The sequence below is a fragment of the Schistocerca cancellata genome, chromosome 4 (genome assembly GCF_023864275.1).
Source record: "Schistocerca cancellata isolate TAMUIC-IGC-003103 chromosome 4, iqSchCanc2.1, whole genome shotgun sequence".
In the NCBI taxonomy this organism is placed as follows: Eukaryota; Metazoa; Arthropoda; class Insecta; order Orthoptera; family Acrididae; genus Schistocerca; species Schistocerca cancellata.
The window spans coordinates 431,352,622-431,365,735 of record NC_064629.1 but is presented as its reverse complement, the minus strand read 5'-3'; the positions used below and the strand labels follow the sequence as shown (position 1 = coordinate 431,365,735).

The window sequence follows — 13,114 nt, the reverse complement described above, 5'->3', positions numbered from 1 at the left end:
TAACGACGACACGTCATGGCATGGCAGCTGTGAGGCTTTGTAGGTCGCTGGAGGGAATTGCCACCATATCTGCGCGCGCACACACACACACACACACACACACACACACACACACACACACACACAGACGCGCGCGCGCGCGCGCCCACACACACACACACACGCACGTCACTTAATTCTTGTAAATTCCGAGGAGGGAAGCGATGAGTTCTGACGCCACATTCAATCATATCCCAGATGTGTTTCATTGGGTTCAGATCTGGTGAGTTTGGAGGGGGGTGGGCAGCAGCACATCAATTGGAACTCTCCACTGTGTTCCTCCAACAACTCCATCTCACTCCGCGCCTTGTGTCATGGCGCATTATCTTGTTGAAAAATGCCTCTGCTGTCGATAAATATGATCGTCGTGGAGGGGTGTACGTGGTCTGCAGACAGTGTACGGTACTCCTTGGCCGTCATGGTGCCTTGCATGAGCTCCTCTGGACTCATGGATTCCCGCGTGAATGCTCCCCAGAGCATAATGGAGCTGTCACGGAGCTGTTCCCTTGGAAGACGACGTATTCGCGTCGTCCCACCGGCACGATGAGAAATGTATCTGGATTCATTAGACCGCGTAAAGCTCTGCCACTGCACCAACGTCCAGTACCGAAGGTCAGGTGCCCATTTCAGTCGTAGTTATCGATGTCTTGGTGTTAACATTGGCACATGCACGGTTCGTCGGCCGCAGAGGCCCGCCGTTAGGAGTGTTCGGTGCACTGTGTGTTCAGAGGCGCTTGTACTCTGCCCAGCATTAAAGTCTGATGTTAGTTCCGCCACAGTTCGCCGCCTGTCCTGTTTTGCCAGTCTGCACAGCCCACGACGTACGACATCTGTAATGAGGGGTGGCCGCCCATACCCATGACGTCTGGACATGATTTTACCTTGGTATCGCCACGCGTTGAAGACCCTCATCACAGCATTTCTCGAACACCCTACAAGTCGTGCAATGTCCGAAATGCTCGTGCCGAGCCTTCGGGCCCTCTCAATCTGCCCTCCGCCAGACTCAGATAGTTCGCGCGCCTCCTCCATTCTCTACTCACGGACAGCACGCTCACTGATACTACATGCACCGTGTATGTGTTTGACTAGCAGTCACTCCTCGCCAGGTGACGCTGCTATCGCCTGGATGTGCTTGTGTCTATTGTAATGATCATAATGTTCTAACTGATCAGTGTAGAAATGAGGTAACACACAGAACAAAGTTTACAGGATTCACAGACAGATGACGCGCAAACTACTTCGAAAGGTTCCCTTACTGTCAAATTACAAAAACTGCGGACCACGTATGATGGGATCTCTCTCTCTCTCTCTCTCTCTCTCTCTCTCTCTCTCTCTCTCTCTCACACACACACACACACACACACACACACACACACACACACACACACACACACACGAGAGAGAGCTGAATCACTTACTGGGCGAAGTACCATCGAATCTGAGAATTCTAGCGCAGAATACCACACGATCGTGCTACAAAAAGTAACTGTGATAGCAATTTATTGAATGTCTCTTTTGAAGATAATGAGGTCAGATAGAGGGACGTGTATTGTCTTATTTTCCTGCACTAGTGAGATAACGGAACAGGGAAAAATGGAAGATTAGACTTTAACGACCCCTAGACGACGAAATCACTAGAGACGGAGTACAAAATCGGAGTGGGGAAGGATCAGGAAAAAAATCGTCCTTGTCATTTTCTAAGGAAGTATTCCGAAATTTGCGTTAAGCGACTTAACGAAAGCAAATAAAACCTAATTCTGTGTGAACGGTGATTTAAAGCGTCGTTCTCTACAAAATACGAGTCAATCTTCAGTCTCAAAGCGTGGGCTGTGTAATGTTGTTTGTAAAGGCATCCTTGGTCTAGTCCTATTCATCGCGTTGTTGACGTGGCGTGGGCGAAAAAGCAAAAGTGCTTCCGTGTTGCGCACAGGAATGCACTACAGCCGTGCCAACACATTGGAGACATCTACATGCATATGCGCAAGACGTTGTGCAGTCTGCGTTCAGAAAACAACAGAAAGTTTGTTGCTGGAAAAACAATTTCAGATTTGAGACTTCGTTCTACAGCAACGGCCGAGAAGGGTTTCAGCTTTCTCTCCATAATACACAAAATGTTCATTAAAACCTTTACTAACCATACAAAGGAACATTGTAATTTAACTGGGCGAAGGAGCAAGCTGTCTTTAGAAGTGGACGTAACTACTTGCTAGTCATAAATTAAATTTTGGAATACTTAGTATGATTTAATGTTTCACTTCGAATTCTTAGATTTTGAGACTGTATTTGACTTGATGTCAAAAAAGTCTGTACGTTTTTATAGACGACGTATTTATTACCTTTGACCTACAACTTTTGTGTTATTGTTTATACGCTGGACATGTTTAGGAACAATTCGATTATCAGCAGGTCATCTTGCGTTTGTAAGTCGAGACGATCTGTCAACTGTCCTTCATTTGTATTTTTATTTTGGACCGGACGATTGTAGATAATGGAGTTGCTTCGAAACATGTCCACTGTATGAACAACAAAGCACAAGTTACGGCTAAAAAATAATAAACATGAGGTCTTTAAAAAAAAAATTAGTTGGGAGGCACCATGTGAACATAACGTTCGATGTTAAGTACTTACAGTCTCACAGATACAACTTACGAGATTCATCTTAATTCAGCACAGTGAAGAACATGTCCGCCAGTGATACTACGTCATTAGATTTTATCTAGATATTGTGATATTCAGAACAGAAAGACTAGGCAGACGAGGAGATTCCTTTTCACCAAAATAAATCTCTGCCCTCGTAGAGGTAATATTGAAATACATAAGCTGGGAAAACGACAGGGTAAAATGTGGGAATGGAACGTAGGTGAACTAGCTTCGTTTTGATGAAGATTTTTCCTCTTTAGTTCAGACAAAAGTGAACAAGAAATGGGAGAACTTAATAGATCAGTGTTGAAAGTATACCTGAAAATCAGTTAGAACGCCTAATATAATTTATATCTAACACATCGAAAATTAAATTGTAGAAATAACCAGTGAAATCATAGAACCTGGTAACGAGATTTTGCAGTGGAGGGTAGTACCTTCATCAGTGGTTCCCAAACTGGGGTAATTACACCTGAGGCGTAAAGTAAGATTCGATTGTGTTTCAGCCACGAAACCAAGTTGTTTTAAAAATATTATTACTGTAATCGCTATTTTGTAAGGCTATAATACTGATTACATAAGTTAGGAATAACTGTATTTTTTAAATACTAACATTAACGTGTGACACAATGTGGTGGAGATTACAGCTTGTGAAACGAATGTATGAACATTGTCTTCTTCACACAGTCGACCCGCTAGACACATGTTTTGTTCTGTGTATCATGCAATTATGACAGTAAACTGGAGACATATACATCACACGTATCTCGTTAAAATGCCTTCTCAGAATTGTAGATAGTTCCTACAATGGACCAGAAATTGCTTCATTATTCACTTCGCAAAAAGTAAACGAACACAGCTGTGGGACCTACATATTATTATTATTATTATTATTATTAGTAGTAGTAGTAGTAGTAGTAGTAGTAGTAGTAGTAGTAGTGGTGGTGGTGGTGGTGGTGGTGGTGGTGGTGGTGGCAGTGGTCTGACACAAAGCAGCTTGAAGTCTTGCAATTTCTGCCAGTTCAGACGTAAAATGTCTAAGAAGTTAAGCATTTAAGTACTTTGCAAACAATAAGTATAGTAAAAACATTTCCAGAGGAGGAGTTGTAGGTAGCACTCGCCATGCACTGAGAATTGCATCACCATAAAAAAGTTAGAAACGAACAGTACCAATTGACTCATTAGCCGTAGTTTAATGAGACACCTAAGAAAACTAAATATCATTTATTTTTCGTGATTCTAAGAATTAAAGTTTTCAAGTAACATTCTTTTTCATTCTGAAGTTCAGTAGATGTTGGTAATTGTCGGGTTCTAGCTAATAGCTAATATCAGATTGCACTCAGCGGGTAATGGTCTCGTAAATATTGGGAACCATTGGCCTGGACGGACAGGAAAAAATAAAATGAAGTAAGTAAACAAAATAGTGACAATGGCCTTCACAGCTTTTGGTTAACTGAATAGTTTTCAAAACTTTTCTGAAAAGGGAAGTTTACTCTCAGTGTGGGTTTCCAGTTTTGACTTAAAGGCAGTGAGGCGGGCTGTTCTCAGTGAGCAATGGCGAGTTACATAATGGGAATTACTATATTAGTAGGACAAGAGTCAAATCGGGGAACAAACTAGTTAGTCATTATCTTCCACTAACGTCTATGCCTTGTTGCAACCATTCACTTCTTTTCTGGATACCACTGTTCATTTTAGCGCTGTTTCGGTACCCCATGCTCTGCACCAGTTCTTCTAGTGTCTTCTTTCTTGGTTTTCTTCTTCCTTTCTTCCGAATGATTTTGCCCTGAAATATTTTGTTTGGAAGCTGTTACGCCTTATAATGTGCCTCAAGAGTGAAGATTTTCTTTTTCCGATCGTTTTAAGTTGCGTGAAACGTATTCGCCATTGCAAATATGAATAGCCATCAGCTGTACAAGGGAATGACGACAACAAAAATTTGTGTCTGACCGGCCTCGAACTGGGATTTCCCGCATTACGCAAGCGTTCGCCCTTAGCGCTTTGGCTATTCGTGCACGACTCACAGGCAGAAGCCAAACTTCGATACGTCATCGTTCCTGTGTCACAACTTGTACTTGTACACACATTATGTAATTCCCGCACAGGGAAGGAAACCTTAATTGAAAGTGGCTGCCTCGTATCGGCGGATGAATGAGATATTGCGGGAAATCCTGGTTCGATACCCGGTCTGGCTCAAATTTTCATTGTCATTCGCTTATAGAGCAGATGGTTAACCCGCCAGGGTAGCAGAGAGCGCTAACACGCTGCTTCCTGGACTCGGGTAGGGGCGCTGGCCCCCGGATCGAATCCGCCCGGCGTATTACCGACGAGAGCCGGTGTGCTGGCCAGCCTGGATGTGGTTTTTAGGCGGTTTTCCACATCCTGCTAGGTGAATACCGGGCTGGTGCCCACGTTCCGCCTGTTACACAGCTCGCAGACATCTGAACCTATTCACACTATATCATGAATTCCACTAGACACAGACGGTTGGGGTACACTATTTCCGTCCTGAGGGGTACAGGGTGGCGGCAGGGAGGGCATCCGGCCACCCCTTAAAATTAACATGCCAAATCAGATTAACCGTGGCCGACCCTGCGTAACTGCGGGACAAGGCGCAAGCGATAGCTTATAGAGCAGATGGTTGTTCGCATTTGCAACTGCGAGTACATTTCATATATTTCCTAACAGCTGTGGACGCTGCAGGGCCTCTTCCTGCATGTCCGAAGGAGGACTGCATCGCTCTATTTAACAGCAAAGGCACTGCAATATCGTATCGTGTTTTTAGGTGGTTTTTCGGTGTACATATTGCATTTAATACCATTCCATTTGTCTTCCTTTCTTTCCAACTGGTTTTGGTCATCGTCCTCTATCACCACATACTTTGCTTCTAGACGTTTTACATCATCCTGCAAGAGAGTCGAGCTTTCAAAGCTATACTGCAACATAGTCCATATCTATGTTTTGAGAAAATAATTTTTTTCTCGTTGTTTGAAAAAAAAAATGGTTCAAATGGCTCTGAGCACTATTGGACTCAACATCTGAGGTCATCAGTCCCCTAGAACTTAGAACTACTTAAACCTAACTAACCTAAGGACATCACACACATCCATGCCCGAGGCAGGATTCGAACCTGCGACCGTAGCGGTCGCGCGGTTCTGGACTGAAGCGCCTAGAACCGCTCGGCGACACCGGCTGGCCGTTGTTTGAAATTCTGTTTGTTAAAACGTGTGGTTATCAGAATGAAGCTGACTAGTGCATTTGGCTATGGGAATGGATGACGGATGAACCAATGAAGTTCTATGTTGTATTCCGCGAGGCAAGAGAAAGCAGATAGGACGGCCCGATAAAACATGGATTGATAAAGTTAGAAAATGTGCATGTACAACATAGATGCATATCGTAATGCAAAGGAATGTTAAGGTCGGAATTCTCACGAAACTGTCAATGGAATGGAGTGCCAAAATCTAGGTTGTTCGGGAAGAAAGTTTCGACGTTGACGATGGTCTGACGACTGTGGAGCCGTCCGCTAATATCGGCAGTTATCCCATCCTCGCCGCGCATAGTCTTAATTTCATTGTTTGCTTTCTTTCCGAGGCACATTCAAAATGTCTCGCTACTGCTTGCATTTTTTTCCATAACTGTTCAACAGAAGAGGCCGGCCAGATCATTGAAAGCGAAAAATGATTTTGATTTTACAATCTCAGCAAAAAGAAAAAGCGTACACCGTGCACGGATAGGAACAAAAATTGATGAACAATTTCAGTTAAATAATGTCAGCTCCATTGAAGGAGACAAAATTGTTTTTGACATTATTTGGTTACCAGAAAAAAAGAAAAAACAAAATGGACTTGTTAAAAAAGCTCAATGTTATTACCTTCTAAATACTGAGTGACGGATTTCTATGTATAAATTTCTTCTACCAAATACATATAGCTGTTTTAAAATGTTTGGACGACACTTTTCCTATTGTTTAACTTCTCAGCAATTTACCATACAAACAGTGAAGAATAACCATTATGAAATTTGCTCTAACCATTAATAAACTCAGTCGGTGCTAGTTCCTTAGTTCGGACGTTTTGTATGACGGATGGTTTTCACCTGGTCTAAGGGAGGAGACGTTCTGTTGTCGTTTCCTCTACCGTAAATACACCTCGAACTGACGATGACGTCGCTTTCCTATCCGTTGACGTGCAGTGTGAATCGACCTTCGTCCTGTAGTGTATGAACTATGGGCCACGAATTTCCTTGTCTGCATCAGGCAAGATATTACTAAGAATTGCTATGTGTATCAGCTAGCGATCTAGAAGAGAAGAAAGCATAGCCAGTGTAGTTGAGTAAATGTCTTATCGTGTTTACATTACGTCCTAACAGAAAGAAATAGCTGCTGACATATCGATCCTAGCAGGGGGCCGTTTTGCCGAGTTGCTGTTAATTAGCGAGATAGCAGAGTGACATCTGTTTTGCAACAGAGTAATATCGTTATTCTGTGTGTGTGTGTGTGTGTGTGTGTGTGTGTGTGTGTGTGTGTGTGTGTGTCGTCTATTGTGGTGATGTGAAGTAGAAGACACGGGGGCAAAGTTCATTGACGTTGTAGACGCTTATGCCCCCAGGGGAGCAGGCGATAATACTTACGGGGGGCCTGTCATCTGTGAGGGTCAGGCGGAGATACGAGCAATCGTGTTGCAACAGAAGTATTTGTTCTGTTTACTGTTGCTGGGCCGCACGCGCCGCCTGCAGAAGTTTTCTCTCGCCAGTGATCAGGCTTATAGGGGTTGCCCTAAAGGTGCGTTCACATGGGCATATTTTACGGCAGTGTGTGCCCTTAATTAGTGTTGCTGTCAACATTGCTGCAAATCGCCTTCAATCCACCGCAGTGTTTTCGCATGGCCCGACAACATTGCTGATCGAGCAAGCTGTTGTCTAGGTGTGGTCGAGGTGCTGGCGTTGTTGTCCGTTAGGAGCGGAGGATATTTCTCGTGTCCAAGCCATATCTGCCTCTCTCCTTGTCTGTAAATGCATCTCTCTCATTCTCACCCTTGCATCCTCATTTTTTCTCGCCGATAGCACTGCAGCGCCAAGTGATGTAATCTGAGCGGTGAAACCGTATTATTTCGCTTGTGGTCGAGATTTGGTGCACATTCGTAGTTTCACTCGATTTGTTAATTCTCTGCAGGAATGTAGAATTAGACAAACAAGAGAACCGTGAATTTCATGTGATACTTACACGATCGAAAGTGTTGAACAAAAAAAGTAAGATATACAAAGACCGTAATCTGAAAAAAGACATTCTCTCTGCTACCGCCATATCAGAAGATGATCTGCAACAGTGAGCCATAGATGTATTCTACGCAGTTTCTTAAAACATTTAAATTTTTTGTGAGCTTCATCACGTGCGTTTCCGTGTTCATGGACAGAAACTCACCAACTGCTCCTTTTTGATTATGGTCTCTGTTTACATTATTTTCCACGTCCAGTAACTGGTCGTAGATGTGTCGCATTTATGAAATTAATAGTTCTCTCACTGCACTGGCGAACCATGATAAAGTATTAACATAAGTATTTGATCGTTATTTCAAATTTATTCCAATGAATTCTGTGAATGTTTCTACCAAAGCATTGCAAACGTCTGGTGCCAAGATACAAATATCGGTCACAAGTCGGCTTTAGAAATAGGTCAAACTTCGGTATGAATCACCAGTAGCCAAAAACGATGAGTGATTGCCGTTCTGATTGTAAATGGTGGACTGTCTTTCACATTGGTATTCGCTTTACAAATTGTCAGGCGATTTCTTTTTACGATGTGTTCAAAATCGTGTTTCCACATTCTGATGAAATCCTGAAAAATGTATGTATTCACCATAGTCAGTTCACGAGTTACAGTTTCTGGTTCAGTTGGCTTACTTAAAAATGAACGACTTACAAAGCCCAGTTTCTCGTTTTATTGCTAAGATTTTCCGTTTTGGAATGCAAAAAAGTGGAGAGCCGAACATTTCCATTACCATAATTCGCTTTCGTTTATTTGGTAGCAGTGCAGTGGTCTTTGTAAACCTATCTGCTCCAGCAATGTCGCAGACGTGTGGCTGCAATTCGTATGGCCAGCAACGTTGCCGGACATTATTTCCAGACCATATTGTCGCAACATGCAGTTTCAATGGCTCGTGTGAACGTACATTAAAGCTCTGTATGGGGAAAGTGTGGCCAACTTGCCATGGCTTGCCATTTCGGGCGCATCGTGCTGCAGGTCCTACAGTGACCGCTACAGTATATTTTGCCATTTATATTAAAGAAGAGGGCTCAGCTACCTCATGTATTACTAACGTAGAGCACTATCTTAACAACTGAACGTCTTGAAACCTCAGCAACAAAAAAGTAAGCAAAATGTTTCCAAAAATCTTTTGTGTGTTTTTCGTGCTGCTATCATTAATCATCAGTGACAGCGAACTCAGTAGTGTTGTCGTGGGCAGCTTTAATCTGATTATTTATAATGCTCAGCAAGAACAGTAGAAAATGGTGACCAACATCAAGTCGGAAAACAACGTTGTCTCCTTCCTCCTTCCTTTATGGAGTAGGTGAATAAGGTCCAGCTCGTCTCTTCCGTGGTCTTCGCCTCTGTTTTGTCCCTCGTGGTTTGTGGTTCAAATGGCTCTGAGAACTATGGGACTTAACATCTGAGCTCATCAGTCCCCTAGACTTAGAACTACTTAAACCTAACTAACCTAAAGACATCACACACATCCATGCCCGAGACAGGATTCGAACCTGCGACCGTAGAAGCAGCGAGATTCCAGACTGAAGCGCCTAGAACCCCTCGGCCACAACGGCCGGCCGTGGTTTATGGTCAATAATGTTTTTTAAGTCTATTTTCGTGCATTATGTCTACGTGCTCCCATCATCTGTCTTTATTTGGGTCTGTTTTCTTGTGTATTGACTCAACTTGTTACTAATTCCTAGTGTATTCATTCCTGGAGCGATCTTCTCTGGTGCACCTTAAAGCTCTAAGAAGAAATCTTATTTCCGCAACCTGGGTCGTGCTCATATCGTTTTGTGTGGAACCCGGGTTTCAGATCAATAGAGCGTAATGGGTGCTGCCATGACTTAGTAAAACTTCATCTCTCTCGCTCTCTCTCTTTCGTGGCTTTTCTTGTAGGGTATTTCCAATTGTTCCACAGATTGCCTTAAATTTTAGGATATTGTTTTCAATTCCGATGTCAAAATTTCTTCCCATGTCAGAACCAAGATCCGGAAAGTCGATTTCTTGCTCCTGTATTACTGCACTTATTACAATTTTACATCCTACAGGTGATTTTCCCTTGAATGCCATAACCTTTGTTTTATTAGAGGAGATGTTCCTTTTATATTTGAACATCTCCACTTATAAAACCAATGTACAGCATTAAAGGGAAAGTCACCCATGTGATGTAAAACTATAATAAGTAATGCAGCACTGGAACAGATAACCCAGTTTGAGTGTCTCGGCAATATTTTTTACAAGGAAAAATCAAAGCTGCGGGACGAAAACCGCAGTTACGGAGAAGTTTTTGTCAACGAAATTTAAAATAACTAGCTGAAAAAAGTAGTGCAGAAACCATCTGTCTCCGACCGCAAGGTTTGTTTAAAACATAATATTAAAAGATATTTTTCTTGCAGACTTTTTTATTACACTGTTTTCGTAAGCATTCGTTCATTAAAGAGACGAAACCACATCATATCAAGTGCAGCATGTATAATAGTATTGTTGTATTTTCACTTCAAGCTAAAGCTCACTTCTGTTCATGTTTGCTTTCAAATAAAATAGGTTTCAGGAAAGAATTCTGTCTTTAGCAGAGAACGGTTGAATGTTTAGTAAACAGTGATACAGTGTGTGTGTGTGTGTGTGTGTGTGTGTGTGTGTGTGTGTGTGTGTGTGTCCAGTTACACAGACTCATGACAACTTGGAAACCAAAAAAATTGGAGATTCAAGTGACCTTGAAACGCACCTGCACCCCCACATTCATCCCAGGATTTGTAGTATGTTGTTCGTGGCGCTATTGTACAAAAATTTCCGACTACACGAACTAGTCTAGTCCCGATATTTGCCCTCCTTTGGTCTCTATTGATTAATTTAAAAGTGCCCATGATGGTAATGAAAGAAAAACGAATTTTGTAAACGTTACGCTAAAACTAATTATTTTGACAATTCCATCCACACCATTACAACTACATTAGTTTCGTAGTCATAAAGCACGACGAATGCAACGGTGTAATAGTTTATTTTATGCTGTTAAAATTCACAAGATTGTTAGGTAAAATCTACACAGACGTAAGTTTTACAGTTTGTAAGTTCTCGACTAAGGCGGTGGCGTAATAAAAACAGTCAATGAAGATCAAAAAAGACTGGATGTGGAAGATACTCGCGCAGTCGCAAATTTTTATACAGTTGTAGGAGGGAGTGCCACGAACTACGGCCTCTAGTGAAAACGTATCGCAGTACAAAATTAACTACATTAAATTTTTACAAAGAGTTCCTGTTCATTTTTTCTGCAGGACTAATACGAGAGCTGTTCAATAAAGAATGGTTTTTATGGTCATAATTTCTCGCTTATAAAATTTAATCTTATGATATTCTGTTAGCTTAATGTGCAACAAATACGTCGTAGTAGTTTCATTGTTGCAACCCCTGGCTCCCGCCTGTGAGAGGCAGGCAAGGTCCGATATCTTCAGTATCGCGTGCCGCTGCAATGGAGGTAACACGCGAGGAACAACATATGGCTTCGAAATTCTGCTTTCGTCTCAACAAATCTGTGGCTGAGGTTCAAAATGGTTCAAATGGCTCTGAGCACTATGGGACTTAACAGCTGTGGTCATCAGTCCCCTAAAACTTAGAACTACTTAAACCTAACTAACCTAAGGACATCACACACATCCATGCCCGAGGCAGAATTCGAACCTGCGACCGTGTGGCTGAGGCCTATCCAATGTTACAGGAGGTCTACGGAGAGTCTGTTCTTCCCTACAGCATAGCTTGAAGGTGGTTTAAAACGTCTAAAGAGGGGAGACAATCAATTTGAAAGGAAGTTGAACCCTGTGCTCCAGTTACTGCTCTCACCGAATAAAACATCAACACTGCTGCTGTCATTGTGAGAGAGGATCGACGAATTACCTTAAGATCAGTTTCTGAAATACTGAACATTTCATTTGGTGCCACCCACGCGTTGGTGACAGAAAAATTACACATGGCAGGGTTTGTGGGCGATGGGTTCCAAGACTGTTGATTCCCGAACAAAAGGACATTCGTGTGTAGGTCTGCAGTTAAAGTTGATGTTAGAGAAGATCCGGAGTTTCTTTCAAATGTAATCACTGCTGATGAAACTTGGCTACATCGTTTTGATCCTGAGAGCAAACAGCAAAGCTCAGTGTGAAAATCTCCTTCATTACCAACCCCCAAAAAAACAAAAGTGGTTGCTTCTGCTGGAAAAGTTATGGTCATCTCATTCTTTGATATTCATGGGATGGTTTACAAGCATGTTGTACCTGCCCACACATCAGCAACTGGACAATAGTACAGGGATGTCCTAAAAACATTGCAAGTTCATATCAAGCGCAAAAGACCACATTTCCGTGAAACAGGCTGGATGCTGCACCACGATAATGCGCGGCCGCATATTGCCAGTGTTGTTGCTGAAGATCTAGTAAAAATCAACGTGAAGTGCATCCCTCACCCTCCCTATAGTTCGAATTTAGCCCCATATGACTTTTTTCTATTCCCTAACATGAAGAAACGCCGTCGTGGGAGTCATTATCAATCATCAGAAGCAGTGGTGAAGACTGCTGAGGCGATTTTGAAGGACCTCTCAAAAAATGGTTTCCAGCATGTACTTGAAGACTGGCAGAAACGGTGGGACAAGTGCATTGAATTCATGAGAGACTACTTTGAATTCATGAGAGACTACTTTGAGAAGGACCATCAAAATTACGAGGATGAGTAAAGGTATGTTTTCAAAAACAAATATGATCATTCTTTATTGAACACCCCTCTTAATTTGCGCATAGCGAGCGAGAGAATATGAAAACCCGGCGCGTAGTTCTTGAAGGTCAGATATAACATTGCGAGTTGCGTAAAACGACATCGGAAGGGGCAGATGTTCAAAAATGGTTCAAATGGCTCTGAGCACTATGGGACTTAACAGCTGTGGTCATCAGTCCCCTAGAACTTAGAACTACTTAAACCTAACTAACCTAAGGACATCACACACATCCATGCCCGAGGCAGGATTCGAACCTGCGACCGTAGCGGTCGCGCGGTTCCAGACTGTAGCGCCTAGAACCGCTCGGCCACGCCGGTCGGCTGGGGCAGATGTATTGCCCTGTTAAATGAGGCACTATCTGAAAAAAAGCTGCACCAATGTATGATTTTAACGTGGGGAAGAGACTGGCAACGGCCTCTAAATGTTCAGAA

General features: G+C 42.7%; 1 protein-coding gene across 3 annotated transcripts in view; it reads left to right on the top strand.

Moving 5' to 3' along the window:
• Positions 1-13,114, top strand: part of LOC126185026 (amidophosphoribosyltransferase-like) — a 247,646-nt gene that overhangs the window by 187,855 nt on the left and 46,677 nt on the right. The window contains exon 1 of one of the 3 annotated variants that reach the window (XM_049927757.1): positions 7,372-7,462. The exons of the other annotated variants lie outside the window; for them this stretch is intronic. The gene's annotated coding sequence lies outside the window, so the exon portion shown is untranslated. Of the gene's footprint in view, positions 1-7,371; positions 7,463-13,114 lie in introns of those variants that run through there. 3 annotated transcript variants of the gene reach the window in all.